The following is a 15835-nucleotide window of genomic DNA, read 5'->3' as shown; positions in this document are numbered from 1 at the left end:
CAAATCTTAAGTGTACACCTTCATGAACTTTACAAATTGAATATAATTGTTTAACTAACCTCTTAATCAAGAAGTAGAAAATTAGCAGAACTCTGGAAGCCCTCCTCTTGCTATTTTTCAATCACAACACCACATGGTAACTATATCTTCCCTTGTAACAGTTCAGATTGATTGATTCTGCCTGTTTTCTTTGCAATTTTCTATTGTCAGATTCTTAGAAACCCATGCTGATTCTGAGCATAAATGTTTGTAAGTTTCATTCATGTTTGATGAATGTAATAAGTGTAGTAATAGCTCTTAAATTCCCATTGATGTACAGTATTCTATTGTTTGACTATACCAAAATTTGCAAATTAGTTTCACTGTTGCTACATATTTAGAATGTTCCCACATTTGGCTATTAGAAAAAACATACTTTCACACAACTCTTTATGAACATATTTATGTATTTGTTCCATTTAGATAGTAGGTGAAAATCCCTGGAAATGGGGATTTGGATTTATACAGAACACTCTTAGGCAGGGAAATGATAGTTGGTGGGAGGAGATCGAGGGTCCAAGTGAAGTGCAGGGACCAAAAGGAAGCCCTAGAGATGAAAACTTTCCCTGATAGTGACTAGAAGATAGTGGGTTAGAGAGTTATGGTTTCTTGGAATGCTGTAAGAGCAGATGTTTCTTTGTTCTATAGGAATTTTATCTCCCTCTGATATGTAGGCAGGGAAGGTTTCCATTTGCCTTTACTCCCATCTCTATGTGGTTTCTTAACTTAACCTGTGGGGAAGTGCCATGCCCCTGGACATGTAGGCTTAGGGGAATGGGATTAGCCCTTTCCCAATGCATATCAGGGGAAACTGAGCTACAGCTTGTTAATTATTGCAAACCTCTAACAATCAGTTTATTAAATTTTTTGTCATTCTGGTAAGTGGTGTAGAGGGAGATACCTTATTGTCATTGTAATTTTCATTTCCCTAATGATCACTGAAGACAAGTATATTTGCATGTTAAAGTGACTCTTAATATTATTTTTAGAAGCCCTTGTATATATTTTTCTATTTTTCTAAGCTACCTGTTTTTTATTTATACATCCAGAATATATGTAAAATATTCTGGATATGAAACTTTTATTAGAAATGTTTAGTGCAGTTACATTCCCCCAATCTGTATCTCACCTTTTCAGTCACTTATATTGTCATTTGATAACTCTTTTTAAAATAAAAATAATTCTTTATTTTTAAAGACGATTTATGTTACACAAATGTTACACCAAAAATAAAATATAGGGGATTCCCATATACCCCACACTCTCCATCTCCCACAATTTCCCCCACTAACAACATCTTTCATTAGTGCGATACATTTGATGAACAAATATTGAAGCATTGCTACTAACCATGGTCTAGAGTTTACATTATGGTTTATACTCTGCACTGTACAATTTCATAGATTTTGACAAAATGTATAATGACCTGTATCCATCATTGCAATATCACACAGAACAATTCCAGTGTCTCAAAAATGCCCCATGTTACACCTATTCTTCCCTCTCCCTCCCCCGAGAACCTCTGGTGACCACTGCCTTTATATCGATGTTACAAGTTCTTCCATTACTAGAACAATGGTAAGTCTACTTTAGTCTATCTGCAATCCCCCTTTTGTTTGTTTATTCCTCAATCTTGAGGATTTTAGGATGGTGATGCCCACTTTGTTTCTGACTGAGAGGGGGCTTAGATGCCATGGGGCAGATGGATGTAACTGTCTTGCTTGCAGTTGTAGATACTCTCTGAGGGGATGGTTATTGTCCATCATCATCCTTTTGTTAGTTGTCATTGGTGAGTTTGATGAATTGGAGAGAAGGTGCTGTGCTGGCTGCAACTTCCAGGGCTCAACCAGCATATGAACAACTGGAAGATTCAAGTCTCTGGGAAATTTACTTAATGAGTATAGTGCTAATTATAGGTTTAAATAAAAGGGGCAGCAGAACCATGTGTAGGAAAATTATAAGGGGGCCTAACAGATACATTGGGGAGATAGGTGATCAAATATTTCAAAGTAAGGCCAACCCGTGGGGTACTGATTTCCGGGGATTGTCTACCCTGCCTATGAGTGCCTAGCTATTTCTAGAGCCCTTAGGAACACCCATGCTTGAGGCACTGTTTACTGTTGCAGTTGGCAAGGTCCTCCTGAGATATGCATAAGCATAACCTCTGGAATGACCTCCTAACTCACTTTGAAATCTCTTAACCATAAAAACTCATTTGTATTTAATATGTGCCCCTTTTGGTCTAGGCTTATTTCCACATGCATTACTAATTGGAGCTTGATAATAATCCCTCAGTGCCAGGGAGTCTCTTCCCAGGAGATAAAGAACTCTTTTTAATATAAAGCAAGTGTAGTTTTGCCTTTGTCTTATTTAAGAAATACTCGCCATCTCATGTTTGGGAACATATTCTCATGCTTTTTCCTAGAAGATTTATGGATTTATCTTTGACATTCAGTGTGGCCGCCGCTGCGGCACTGCAGGCGGGTCACTGCAGGCGAGTCGCTGCCGGGGATCGGGCCTACGCCACGGCCGGACCGGGGCGGCAGCGGGCGGCTCAAGGCTTGGGGGACGCGTGGTTCGATGGAAGAAGAACCACGGAGACGAGGTCTATGCGCAGGTCTGATTTTATTCGGGAAGTACATGAGGTTTTATAGTGTCATGGAGGCGGGGAGGTTGTGGGAGGGGCATGTCCGCGGGGCAGCTGAGGATTGGCTGCAGAGGCAAGGGCGGACCTGCGGTTTATGACGTAAGCCATTGATGGCAGAGGGGGGTTGTTTCAGAGTTTGTGCCGGGGCGGATACGGGATGAGGGCGGTTGAAATGAGGCGGGGAGAACAGCGATCGGCTGGGAGGGGGAAGATAACAGTGGCTGGGAGGAGGGGCGGAGGGAGGCAGCAGCACAAACTGCTGCTGAGAAGGGCCATAATACAGAGGGGTTACGAGGAACAGGCGGGCAAAGTGTAAGGAAGCGAAAGGCAGGGTGGGAGCAGGGGACAATTGTTCCCTCTTTCGAAAATAAGAACGCACAGGTTTTGCGGGATTGACATTTTGTGGGGAGGAAAGATGAGGGGGGGGTGAGAGGAGGGGAAATAGGAGAGAAAGGAATGAGGAGGGGTTGCCGGCAGGGGGCGTGGGGGCACGAGGGGGGCGTGAGCAGAGGGGAGGGCGGCTGAGACGCCAGATTCCCCATGCGGAGGGCAGAGAACCCGTACCCGCAGCTCGAGGTGACCACGATGGGCCCTATCGATGGCCGCCTCCTGCCACCTCCGTGAGCCACACCTGGGCGTGCCGGGCCTCCTCGGGAAGGGGATGGCTTTGGGAGAGGACTAGGACAGCTATGGAAAGGTTGGTGACGAACTGCAAGGCGTCGAGGGGAATAGGGATGGAGACATTTGGCAACGACGAGGAGACAGGAAGGGCGAGGGGGTCGCAGCTTTCTGGGAGGAAGTCGCAGTTGGGGGAGTACATGGTGGGGAAGGTGGGGGAGTGAGGGGAGAGAAAGAGGAAACCAGGCGGTTGGAGAAGGGCGGCCCAAAGGGGTGTGGCCTGGGCTGAGGAGGCTAAGGAGAGCATAATGATGAGAAGGTGTAGGAGGCAGGGGGTGGTAGGAGGGCGCCGGGCAGGGGAGGCGCGAACACGACGGAGAAGCTGGAGAATTTGCTGCTCGATGGAGGCATCTTCGAGGGAGAGATGGCTCAAGCGGCGGACAAGAAGACGATGTCGACGTCGCACGCGGCAGGAGAGAGCTGGCGTGGTCCCTGCGGGTGATGGCGCAGGAGGGGCAGACTCAGGCGGGCTCGACTGGGCAACTGGAGGCGTCATCTGCAATGACAAGAGGAGAAAAACCTCACGGGGGGGTGAGATGCGGAGAAGGGCCATCATTACGGCAGGGGGGAGTCATCAGGGGGAAGGGGGTCGGGGGGTGGAAGGTCGGCAGGGCCGTGCGGGGTGCCTTTCCCGCATCGCGGTCAAGGAGTGGAGGGCGCGCGGGGAGCGGGGGCTGCTGATGGCGGCTCCATGCCCCGAGGGGCCGGGCGCGGCGGTGCCGGGAGGTTAGGGCACTCCCGTGCGAAGTGGCCTAGCTCGCCACAACGGAAACATGTATTGATGGTTTGGACGGCGGCAACAAGGGCGGCAGCGAGGGCGGTGGTTTGGCCGGAGACTCCGGAGCAAGCAAGGACCCAGTCTTGGAGGGGCCTGTCACGAAGGGGACGGATGATGGCCTTGCAGGCTGGATTAGCTCCCTCTTGTAGGAGATCTTTGACGAAGGACTCGCGGGCTGCGTTGCCGACAACTCGCCTCTCTGCAGCGGCCTGCACACGAGCTACGAACTCGTTAAACGGCTCCTCGGGTTTTTGGAAAAGCTTCACGAGGGGCTCTGGGGCGGCCGCGGCGCACGAACGGAAGGCTCGAAAAACACAGTCACGGAGCTGGATGAAAAACCCAGGCGGGGTGGCAGTGTAGGCGCTGGGATCGCCGTAAGGGCAGAACCCGAGAAATGCGTCTGCAGGGTAATGCACACCCTGACGAGCATTGTCGGCAATCTGACTGTCGATCAGGACACCGAGATGGGCTCGCCAGTCAATGAATTGCCCCGGGGAGAGAACCGCTCGGGCTAGAGAGATCCAGTCGTAAGGGATGCAGCGAGGGATGGTCATACGCTCGAGAATGTCTTGGGCATGAGGGCTGGCAAGGCCATCTTCCTTGATTGCATCACGGAGCATTTGGATGTCTTTGGGCGAGAAGGGGATCCACGCTTGTGGGTTTTGCGGAGTGCGAGCGGGATTGAGGGGGAACATCTGAGCCAGAGGCGGAGTGGGAGAGGTGAGAAAGGCGGTGTCGTACGCTGGTGGAGGAGGATTCCCGATGCTCCCGCTATTGCTGGAGCAGGCGGGAGGTGAAGCGGGCCATGGAGGTGAGGCACTGGTGGTGCCACTGGGCGCCGGCCAGGAGGGCGTGGCGGCAACGGTGCTTCTGATTGGCCAAGATGGCGGCACGGTGACGTCACGCCTGACATCACTTCTGGCCTCGGGCCAAGATGGAGGAGTGGCCACGTCATTTCCAGGTACAGGCCAAGATGGCACCGGAGGCTCTGCCGGTTTAGCCGAAAATGGCGATCGGCAGGCATCCGGGACGGGACCGGATGGCGATGAGACAGGAAGAGGTGGGTAAAGGCGGGAAGAGGGCGCCGAGGAAGAAGAAGGAGGAGGTGCGCCATGTTGGCATTGTTTGCAGGACGCGGTGGGGGGGGAAGAAGGCGGGGGGTCGCCATGTTGGTTGGGGTCCGGATCAGAGGCTGTGGGGGGATCCAGTTCGAGCGCGGCCTCTAGCTGGGCGGACAGAGAACGAGTATCGTCGTCTCCATCAGGATCGCATGTGAGAGGGTGGCTAGGCTCACAAGCGAGAGCAGAGGCAGGGGAGGGCACACCTTGGAGACAGGCGCGGATAGCGACGAGGGTCGGGATAAGGCCGGGGGGAAACTGCTTGCGATCGTGCTCCATAGCGGACGTCACCCGCTGAATTAGACGTTCATAGGTCTCTGGGCTCCAGAGAGCACAGGTGGTGAGCCAAGGATTAAAGGGTAGGAGAAGGTCCCAGTACCGCTGTAGCTGACGGAGAGAGACCTTCACGTGGTGAGTCTCTAAAAGGGCAGCGAGCAAGCGGACTTGAGGAACCTGATGGGATGAGAGGGAGGCCCCCATCGCGGCAGAGGGCTCAGGAGGGGGGTGAAGGGAGCAACGCCGGAGAGTCCCTACCTTGAGCGGCGGCACGGGAGGACGGCGATGGGTCCCGTGCGAGGTTCAGCAGCGGACTGGCCAAGCGAGGGGCCGAAGCTGGGGTCCCTGTTCCGGGCGCCAACTGTGGCCGCCGCTGCGGCACTGCAGGCGGGTCACTGCAGGCGAGTCGCTGCCGGGGATCGGGCCTACGCCACGGCCGGACCGGGGCGGCAGCGGGCGGCTCAAGGCTTGGGGGACGCGTGGTTCGATGGAAGAAGAACCACGGAGACGAGGTCTATGCGCAGGTCTGATTTTATTCGGGAAGTACATGAGGTTTTATAGTGTCATGGAGGCGGGGAGGTTGTGGGAGGGGCATGTCCGCGGGGCAGCTGAGGATTGGCTGCAGAGGCAAGGGCGGACCTGCGGTTTATGACGTAAGCCATTGATGGCAGGGGGGGTTGTTTCAGAGTTTGTGCCGGGGCGGATACGGGATGAGGGCGGTTGAAATGAGGCGGGGAGAACAGCGATCGGCTGGGAGGGGGAAGATAACAGTGGCTGGGAGGAGGGGCGGAGGGAGGCAGCAGCACAAACTGCTGCTGAGAAGGGCCATAATACAGAGGGGTTACGAGGAACAGGCGGGCAAAGTGTAAGGAAGCGAAAGGCAGGGTGGGAGCAGGGGACAATTCAGCACTCTTGATTCGATTCTCCATTCATTTGACCTCTGTTAATTTTACACATTTTCCTGAAAGCTAATAAATAAGTTTAAAAGTTGTTTAAATGTGTATTATATCCTACATATTTATATCTTGTGTGGCCAAATATTTTTAGTATAATACCTAGTCTGTCAATTTTTCCCGAAGAAAGTTTGGGTTCCTTTCAATGAAAATAAATGATGATAGACTTTTCACCCAAGTTATAATTTAATTATCAGTAGTATAAACCTAATTCAGAATATAATCATTTAATTTAAACATAATTATAAAAGCAAAACACATTTTAAAGTTAAACAAATAAAATTTAAACTAACAGCATTAATATACCATAAAAATCAATTTATCCATTCATTTACATATTTGAATCGGCTGTTATATATGAATCCCTGTGCATGTCTCTGGTAATAAGAAGTATAGAAAAGCAGATGTGGGTACTGCTCTCATGAAGTTTACCAGCTGGAGATGTGACAGACATAAATTAACTAATCAGCTTCATGAAAATAATATTGCAAATGTGATGAATTCCATAAGCTAGTTACACATGGCATTATGAGATCATATAGTAGGGGGATTTAATGTCATAAACATTGGCCTCTGAGATATGTAACATAAAGCAGGATAAGAAAAGTATTCTGTGGAGGAAATAGTATGTGCAAGATCAAGAAAAAGAGTAACAGTCATGCAGGTTAAGGAACTGAAAGAGACCAGGGAGCTTGAAGCACAGATAGCAGTGACAACATGCTGAGAGAGTAGGTTGGAGAGATACCCAGAGATCAAGCCACACAGGGTCTCATTCGATGCATAAGAAGTTTTATTTTTATATATAAAATGGACAGTTCCTCCTTTTGCTGCAACTAAATTACTCATTTTAAAATGAATCTGTTGAAGAGATGTTCTGTCCCAGCTGAGTGGACTTGGTAGCCTTGTCAACAATCCCTTAGAGTTAAGGGTCTCAGTTTGATTCCATTGATTAATGTGTCTGTCTTTATGGTAATAGCATGCTGTTTCAGAACAGTCTCTTCAACAAGTGATGCTAAGAGAACTGTATATCCATATCCAAAAGAATGAAAGAGGACCCACAACTCATACCTTATAAAAAAAACTAACTCAAAACGGATCAAAGATCTAAACATAAAAGCCAGGACTTCTAGAAGAAAATCTGGGGAAGTATCTCCAAGATATGGTGATGGGAGGTTATTTTTAACCTTACACACAAAACACTAGCAACAAAAGAGAAACAGATAATTGGGACCTACTCAAAATTGAATACTTTTGTGCTTCAAGGGATTTTGTAAAGAAGGTGAACAGGCAATTTACTCAATGGGACTAAATATTTGGGGTGAAACCATGTATCTGATAAGGATTTAATATTCATGATATGTAAAGAGAACATGCAACTCAATGATAAAAAGAAAAATAATTGAATTAAAAAATAGGGAAAGACTTGAATAGACATTTTTTCCATAGATGAAATACAAATGGCAAAAAAGCACATGAAAAGATGTTCAACATCATCAGCTGTTAGGGAAATGAAAATCCATACCACAACACAATATCAATTCATACCTACTAGAACGGCCACTACTGAAAAGAAAAAAGAAAAAAAAAACCCAGGAAACTGCAAGTTTTGGAGAAGATGTGGAGAAACAGGAACATTTACTCACTGCTCTAGATTGTAGAATGGTATAGCCACTGTGTAGGACTGATGATTCCTCAGGAAGCTAAATAGAGATCTGCCATACAATTTGGTAATCCCACTACTAGGTATATATTCAGAAGAACTGAAAGCAGAGACACAAACAGACATTTGCACACCGATGTTCACAGCAGCATTATTCACAATTATCAAAAGATGAAAACAGCCTAAGCATCCACGAATCAATGAATGGATAAACAAACACACAGTGGAATATTATTCAGCTGTAAGAAGAAATGAAGTCTTGACGCATTTGACAAAATTGATGAACCTAGAGGAATTATGCTGGTGAAATAAAATGATACAAATGGACAAATATTGTATGATCTCAGTCATATGAAGTAAATATAATGAAAAAACTCATTGAGGTAATAATTAGGATATAGGTTACCAGAAGATAGAGAGGCAAGAGAATGGGAATAGAGACTTAATTTGTACAGATTTTTAATAAAGTTGATTGCAAATATTTGGAAATGGATGGAGTGATGATAGCACATTATAGTGAAGGTAATTAACTGCACTAATATGTCTGTATGATTGTGGTTGAAAGGGAAAGCTTAGGTAAGTCACATAGCCACTAGAAGGAAAACTAGAGGATGAAATATGAGGTTGTATAGCATAGTGAATCTTGTTGTGAATGATAAGTATAGTCAGTAGTATAAATATAAGAATGTTCTTCCATGAATCAGAACAAATGTGTATTATTATAAGATGTTAATAATAGGGTGCGAAATTGGGCAAAATTATATCTAAAGCAAAGTATGGACTGTAGTGAATAGTAATATATCAATATTTTCCATCAATTATAAAATAATTATGCTTAGTGAAAGAAATGATACATATATTTCTGCCTATTGTTTGACTTGATTTATATAAAATGTAAGTATAAATAAATTTATAGAAATAGAATTAGATTAGCAGTTATGTATGGCAGGGAAAGGATAGATGGATTGAGAAGTGACTGCTAAGGGGTAGGGTATTTTCCTTTTTGAAGTAATGGAAATGTGTTGATGAATGCACAACTCTGTGATTATATTATAGCAACACTCATTGAATGTATACTTTAGATATATTGTATGATATGTGAATTTATCTCAAGAAAATTCATTTGAAAATGTATCTGGTATTACATTTTAGACTTTGTACTTTTATAAGCATAATATAGACCATAATGTAGCTAAAAATTTAGAAAAGTGTACAGTCTAAAATATAAACCATAATGCCAACCAAAATGGAACCATGAATAGTAGCTATGTTTCAGTACTTGTACATCAGCAAATGCAAATAAAACATGAACATATAGAAAGATCTTTGGTGGGGAAGTGGGAAAAGAGTTTGATGTTTGATATATGGGAGTCTCCTATATTGCATATGTGACTTTACTTGTATCTAAAACTTTTTTGAAGACAAAATTAAAAAAGGATATAGACACTGAGGAAGGAATGAAAGAGATTGTGTTGTGGGAAACGGGCTTATCAGTTTGTTATTGTAACTGTTACCCCTGTTAAATGTAGCAGTCATTAGATGTTGCAATTGTTCCCTGTTATTGTAAATGAGGTTGCAGTTCAGATAGCAAATAGCTACTTGGTAGTTTCCCAATAAATGCGATGGGAATAGGGTTGAGGCTCTCAGTTCCAGAAGCTGTGAGTCCCCTGCTCCCAGGTTTGTCTCCCCGCTTGTGTCTCTACCTTTATTTCTGCATTGCCTTCCCCTTGACCCAACCTGTTGTGAGCTGAATGCAGTAAGTGGCACCCAACGTGGGGCACAAAGGAAAGAAGGCTCGCAATAACTGGTGCTAGACCAGGGCCACAAAGAAAAGAAGGATTGCCTCGAGTGAAACTAAAGTTGGTGTAAAAGCGCAGAGACCTGAGTGGTTTGGAAAGCCTTCAAAGTCCTCGAGGGTTTCTTGTTTTCCCCAGGAGACAGAGAGTGGAATGTACACCTTCCTAGCCAGTGGCAGTGGCTGCCGGACTGTGGGGACAATCTTTCCAGACCAGTGGCTCATGCCACAGCTCGGGAATGTTTCTGCGTGGGGACACTATGAAAAGGACTTCCAGAAATGTTTGATAAATGAAAGAATGTCCTATGTAGGTACCAGCTCGTTGGGTAAAACCATACCATGAACGCCATGATCGCCAAGAAAAGACAAAAGTTCCTGTGGGACCCAGAACCTCTGGTCATGCAGATGGAGAGATGGACGCTGGAAAACTGCCTGGCTGGGTCTCATTCTGAATACTAGAATGACTTTACATCAAAGTATCTTAACCACAGAACTTGTTCAAGCATGGCATCATAAAACTAGTATTACTTGGGGACAGAAACATTAAGAAAGAAATTGAGAGGAGGACAACTGCAAAAGAAATGTTGAATTATAAATGGAAGCAATGAAGAAATTCTAGATTAGTAAATTTAAAACTGCTTTTGTGTTTGTATGGTTGTTCAATGTTAGTGTGTGTGCTATAATTGTTCCAGTATGAGTGAAAGAGAAAAAGCAAAAGAGAAAAAGAGAAGGGCAGTGCCCCAAGAGGGCAGGAGCCCAGGGTCCCAAGAAGCCCAAAAGAGTGTTTGTGCCATGTTAGTGTGTATGCTGTAATTGTTCCAGTGTGTATGGGAAAGTCAATGTCCATGTGTGTCGTAATTTTTCAATGTGTGTAGTAATGGTTTTTGTTATATTTTGATATAATGAGATCTAAAAGAGCTCTATTCAATTGGCAAAAAAACTTAAGCACTTTTATTAGTTAAGTTTTGGTTAATAGACTTCTTGCTTAATTTGCTTCATAGGATAAAAGGAAAAATGTAAAAATTAAGTGAATATTGAAAAAGGTAAATGGTTTGTGGGAATGCTAACTGAAATTTAAGGTGTATTTTGTCTTAAAATAGTTAATATGGAGATATGTGGGACAGAACTAGTATGCATATACCAGCTGTAAAAGTATTGTAGTAGCATTCAGTGAGAAAACGTGTTTTGTAAAAGTGAAAGAAGCCTGTTTGAATACAAAAACTGCAAAACCTGTGTGAAAAGGTCAAAAAAGGACTTTTGCAGTTCTTCCTCAAGGCTTTCTGCCCTGACCTGATGGCAATGAATCCCGCCACATAGAAGAAACCTATGGCAGTGGCCCTACTAAAAAACATCAGAGACAATGGTATTTTAAGGGCCTGAAAGAGGCAAATAATTGGGACAAGCTGTAAGGTCCCTGCTACTCTATCATATTATTAAGTGCTCTTTGGCTGGGTAAGAGTTTTTATTAATAGCCTGTAAATTGAATGTGGCCAGCATTAATATCGAGTACTGGCTTATATAGCCTTGCCAGTTGGAAATTTTAAGCCCATGAGAAATGAAAGTCTGTTCTGCTAGTTGGGAAGTCTTATTGTTTGTTGTTAAAGCTTTATTAATCAGGGAAACGGACTTTGGCCCAGTGGTTAGGGCATCCGTCTACCACATGGGAGGTCCGCGGTTCAAACCCCGGGCCTCTTTGACCTGTGTGGAGCTGGCCCATGCGCAGTGCTGATGCGCGCAAGGAGTGTCCCCCGCGTAGGGGAGCCCATGCGCAGTGCTGATGCGCGCAAGGAGTGTCCCCCGCGTAGGGGAGCCCCACGCGCAAGGAGTGCACCTGTAGGGAGAGCCGCCCAGCGCAAAAGAAATTAGAGCCTGCCGAGAATGGCGCCGCCCACACTTCCAGTGCCACTGACGACAACAGAAGCGGACAAAGAAACAAGATGCAGCAAAAAGACAGAGAAAACAGACAACCGGGGGAGGGGAGGGGAATTAAATAAATAAATAAATCTTAAAAAAAAAAAAAGCTTTATTAATCAGTAAAACGTCATTTGCATAGACTTTGTAAAAACAAAAAGGGGTTAATGTGGGAAACTGTCTTATCTGTTTGTTATTGTAAATGTTACATCTGTTAAATGTTAGATGTTGCAGTTGTTCCCTGTTATTGTAAATGAGGTTGCAGTTCAGATAGCAAACAGCTGCTTAGGAATTTCCCAATAAATGCGATGGGAAAACTAGGTTTGAGACTCTCAGTTCCAGAAGCTGTGAGTCCCCTGGTCCCAGGTTTGTCTCCCCTCTTGTGTCTCTACCTTTATTTCTGCATTGCCTTCCCTTCAACCCAACCTATTGTGAGCTGAATGCAGCAAGATTGCCTTGCCACTGTAAATACAGGACAACACCTATTACAGTGATGAAAGGCAAAACATCAAAAACAAAGTTTAATGATATTTTTCATTTTTAATACCCCAATTTATTTTTTACTTAATTTTAGTTTTTCTAAATTAGAGTGTATTTTATTTCTAATATTTAATCCTGTCATTACTATTTCATTTTCCTACTAATTGAATTTGGCAATATATTAGGCTTCATTTCTGAATAAATTTCAGATTACAGAGGGGTTGAGCTATGGTAGGAGAAGAGCACTAGTTTTGGGTGTTATTGATGTGAGACATATGGTTGGAGGGGGGGAGTTCCCCAGGGTATGTATATAGGGTATATAAAAATGTTCAGATATTCTTTGGGTATTGTCTTAGTAGGTAGAGTTACAAACAAAAATATAGTGAGTGCTGAGTTACTAGCAAGGGAAGCTCTGTCACATTCCCTAATGGAACAGCAACAATCTCCCAAATGCAAAGGCAGAGACCAGTGAAGAAGGATGGTCCAATTATGAGCTCTTGATACTGATGACTATGCTTATGAACATGTGTGCCTGAAATTTCAACTAGACCTATAGCTGCAGGGTGTCTAAAAGCTGCCTCCTGAGAGCCTCCATGTTGCTCAAATGTTGCCATTCTCTAAGCCAACTCAGCATTTAAATGCATTAACTTCCCCCCAGTGTGGGACATGATTCTGGGGGATGAGCCTCCCTGGCACAGAGGGATTACTACCAATCACTAACTGGCGAGGCAACTAGAAAGAGATCTTGAATAAAGGGGGAAATGGTAAAGACAAATGAGTTTATATGGCTAAGAGACTTCAAAATGAGTCAGGATATCATCAGAGGTGTTGCACTTATGTACTTCTCAGCAGGATCCCAGAGACAGCCAAGGTAGATATCACCCCAGGTACTAGTGCTCCTGAGGGCTACAGAGATGCACAGGTTCTAGGGTCATGGCAGATGGAAGCCTCATATTTTTTAATGTAACATTTTTTTGTGATTTATGTATTTTTAAAGACAATAAAAATGGCTATGGTATTGACTGTGATATTTCAGTTTCTATTAAGTGACATATGACTATACAACATGGTTTCATGCAATGACTCCATTTTTCTGAAAAGATCAAACTTTAAACATGCCAAGAGTAACCGTTGAATGACAATATCATGATCTATTATTCCAGAAAGAATAATATATTTTATTTTTTAGTTTCAACTATGTAGCCCTCCTCAATTGATGTTTTCTTTGAGGAGGATTATTTGTACTTAATATAGTAGGTTTCTGGGTTTAAGGCACCATGATAATTGAAGCTCAAACTGGTGAAGTAATGTCTAAAAGTAATTCTTATTAGGCAATTTCCCAAAAATTATTCACCAAAGTGTGAACAAGAATATCTTTTCCTCAAACGTCCACCATCTCTAACTACCAGAAATGTGTATTGCGTTTACTTTACTGTGATTGAGGATAAATTATGCGAGAAGATGCTATAGAGCAAATGAATCTAATTTTGTTTATTGCTGGGAGAAATAGGACGATCCATAGAGAATAAATGAGTAAAGAACTTCCAAAAGAATTAGGTACTTATTCATTTATTCAGATGGAAAGAAGGAAACAAATCATACTTCAGTGGGAACCACGTGAAAAGTTGTAATACAAAGGGAATGCTTCACCTTCCCTGGGAAGACCAGAGTCTTTCCTTTGAAGAGTCTTGGGGAAGTCCACAGAGTGATACAAAGAAGGAAGACCTGACCTAAGGTATCTCCCCAGTAGTTCCAATGAAGAAGCGCTCAGATGATGAATTGCTGTATGACTCCTAGTTAAAGATGTTGGCATTTGATAAAGGACAGACCAATAGACAGAAGTGAGATAGAGAAGGATAGATGATGCTTCCCTCAAGAAATGTAAACAACAGATTTGACAGATACCAAAATTCTGCCATGAAAACATGCTCAATTACAAAACTTTCAAATTATTTTATGGTAATTGTGAGACACATAAAACCATTCCAATAGATTTTGCTTTCTTCTTACCCTCTGTTTAAAAGAAAAAAAGTTTTAAAATTATGGGCATTGGTACATATATAAGAAAGCACACTGCCTTCTGTGCAGTCATTTAACCATCTCTAACCTCATTTTATTCCTACCAAATGAGATATTGGATTGTAAGTATGCATATTGATGTTTATGTAGTTCCTAACACAGACCAATACATAACCCTGCCAATAAGGAGACAGGAAAACCATTGAATCTGCAAAAATAACAATTGACAGGAAGTTTTGCTTAAGTTATTGAGGTTGATTTCTTTTCCTTTTGGTATTTCTTTTTAAAAAATCAAATTAAAATAATTATTTCTGCGAATTAAAAGTTCCCTGTAGATAGTACAGGGTCTTTTAACATTAGAGTTAGGTAATGGCTTTGGTAGACATCGAAAACTATGTGTTGAGCTGAATTTAATTAACATGTGAACACAAACACATATGAAGATAGTTCTAGGGGTTGAAATGTGAAGCAAGAGCTAATATGTCCTTGGTATGATCTTGGCCAGGTTGAAGCAGATTGATATTAAGTTCATTGAATAGGGCAAGTGAGGAGAAAGAATCCACTCTGTTCTAACAGCTCCTTCTCCCAAGGCCATTGGGCCAAGTAATGATCACCTGCAATTCCAAAATCAATGTCTACTCTCATGTACATACTTTCTAAGGTCATTCATCACATCATTTCTAATGTGTTTTTAAAGCTCAGGTGAATTAACTCAACAATGGAATCACCATTTGATGTCTACTTTTGGGTTGTGAGACAGAAGGATTTATAAACAAATGAATCAAAATTTCAGTTAAATATACTTCGTTGCTGAAGTTGTGTCTGATCAGCTAACTATTATTCTTGACTTTTGACTGGACATTTTTGGGAAATTTACTGTACAAGACTTCACTGTGCTGTTCAAATAAGGAATCATCTTCCCTCAAGAAATGCAAACAATGACAAAAACAAATATGACAGTTTCCAAAATTCTTTAATGTAAACATGCACAAATATGACCCTTTCAAATGATGCATATGGCAATTGCTCATGAATATGGGTTAAATATATGTACATAACAATTCTGCTTTGGATTTCCTTATATTTTCAAATATTATATTCTTTTACCTTGTGTTTATTTGGAAGTTCAAAAGAAGGGTCACAAACCCTGGTGTATGGTAAATACAGTTGTATTTGGTTTGAAGAACTGCAGAGTGACAAGACAGTATGATGTCCTATGGGGTCTGCTCTTGAGAAAATAACTGTCATGGAAAATTAACCTACATGAAACTACATATGTAAATAAAAGAAACCATATAAATGTGGAACCATTTGGACCCAATATTGTAACTAAGTGGAAAGCAGATGAACACATGGACATGATTGTCACAGACTGCAGCAGGGATGACAAAATATTGAGTTAAAAAGAATGTGACCATGTTAAATAAATGGGCTAAGGGAATAGTCTTGTCAAATAAAAAATTCAATAGAATTTGTATGAT

This window comes from Dasypus novemcinctus, chromosome 10 (genome assembly GCF_030445035.2).
Source record: "Dasypus novemcinctus isolate mDasNov1 chromosome 10, mDasNov1.1.hap2, whole genome shotgun sequence".
Taxonomy (NCBI): domain Eukaryota; kingdom Metazoa; phylum Chordata; class Mammalia; order Cingulata; family Dasypodidae; genus Dasypus; species Dasypus novemcinctus.
The sequence above is the reverse complement of the archived record's forward strand: the minus strand, read 5'-3'. Positions refer to the sequence as shown.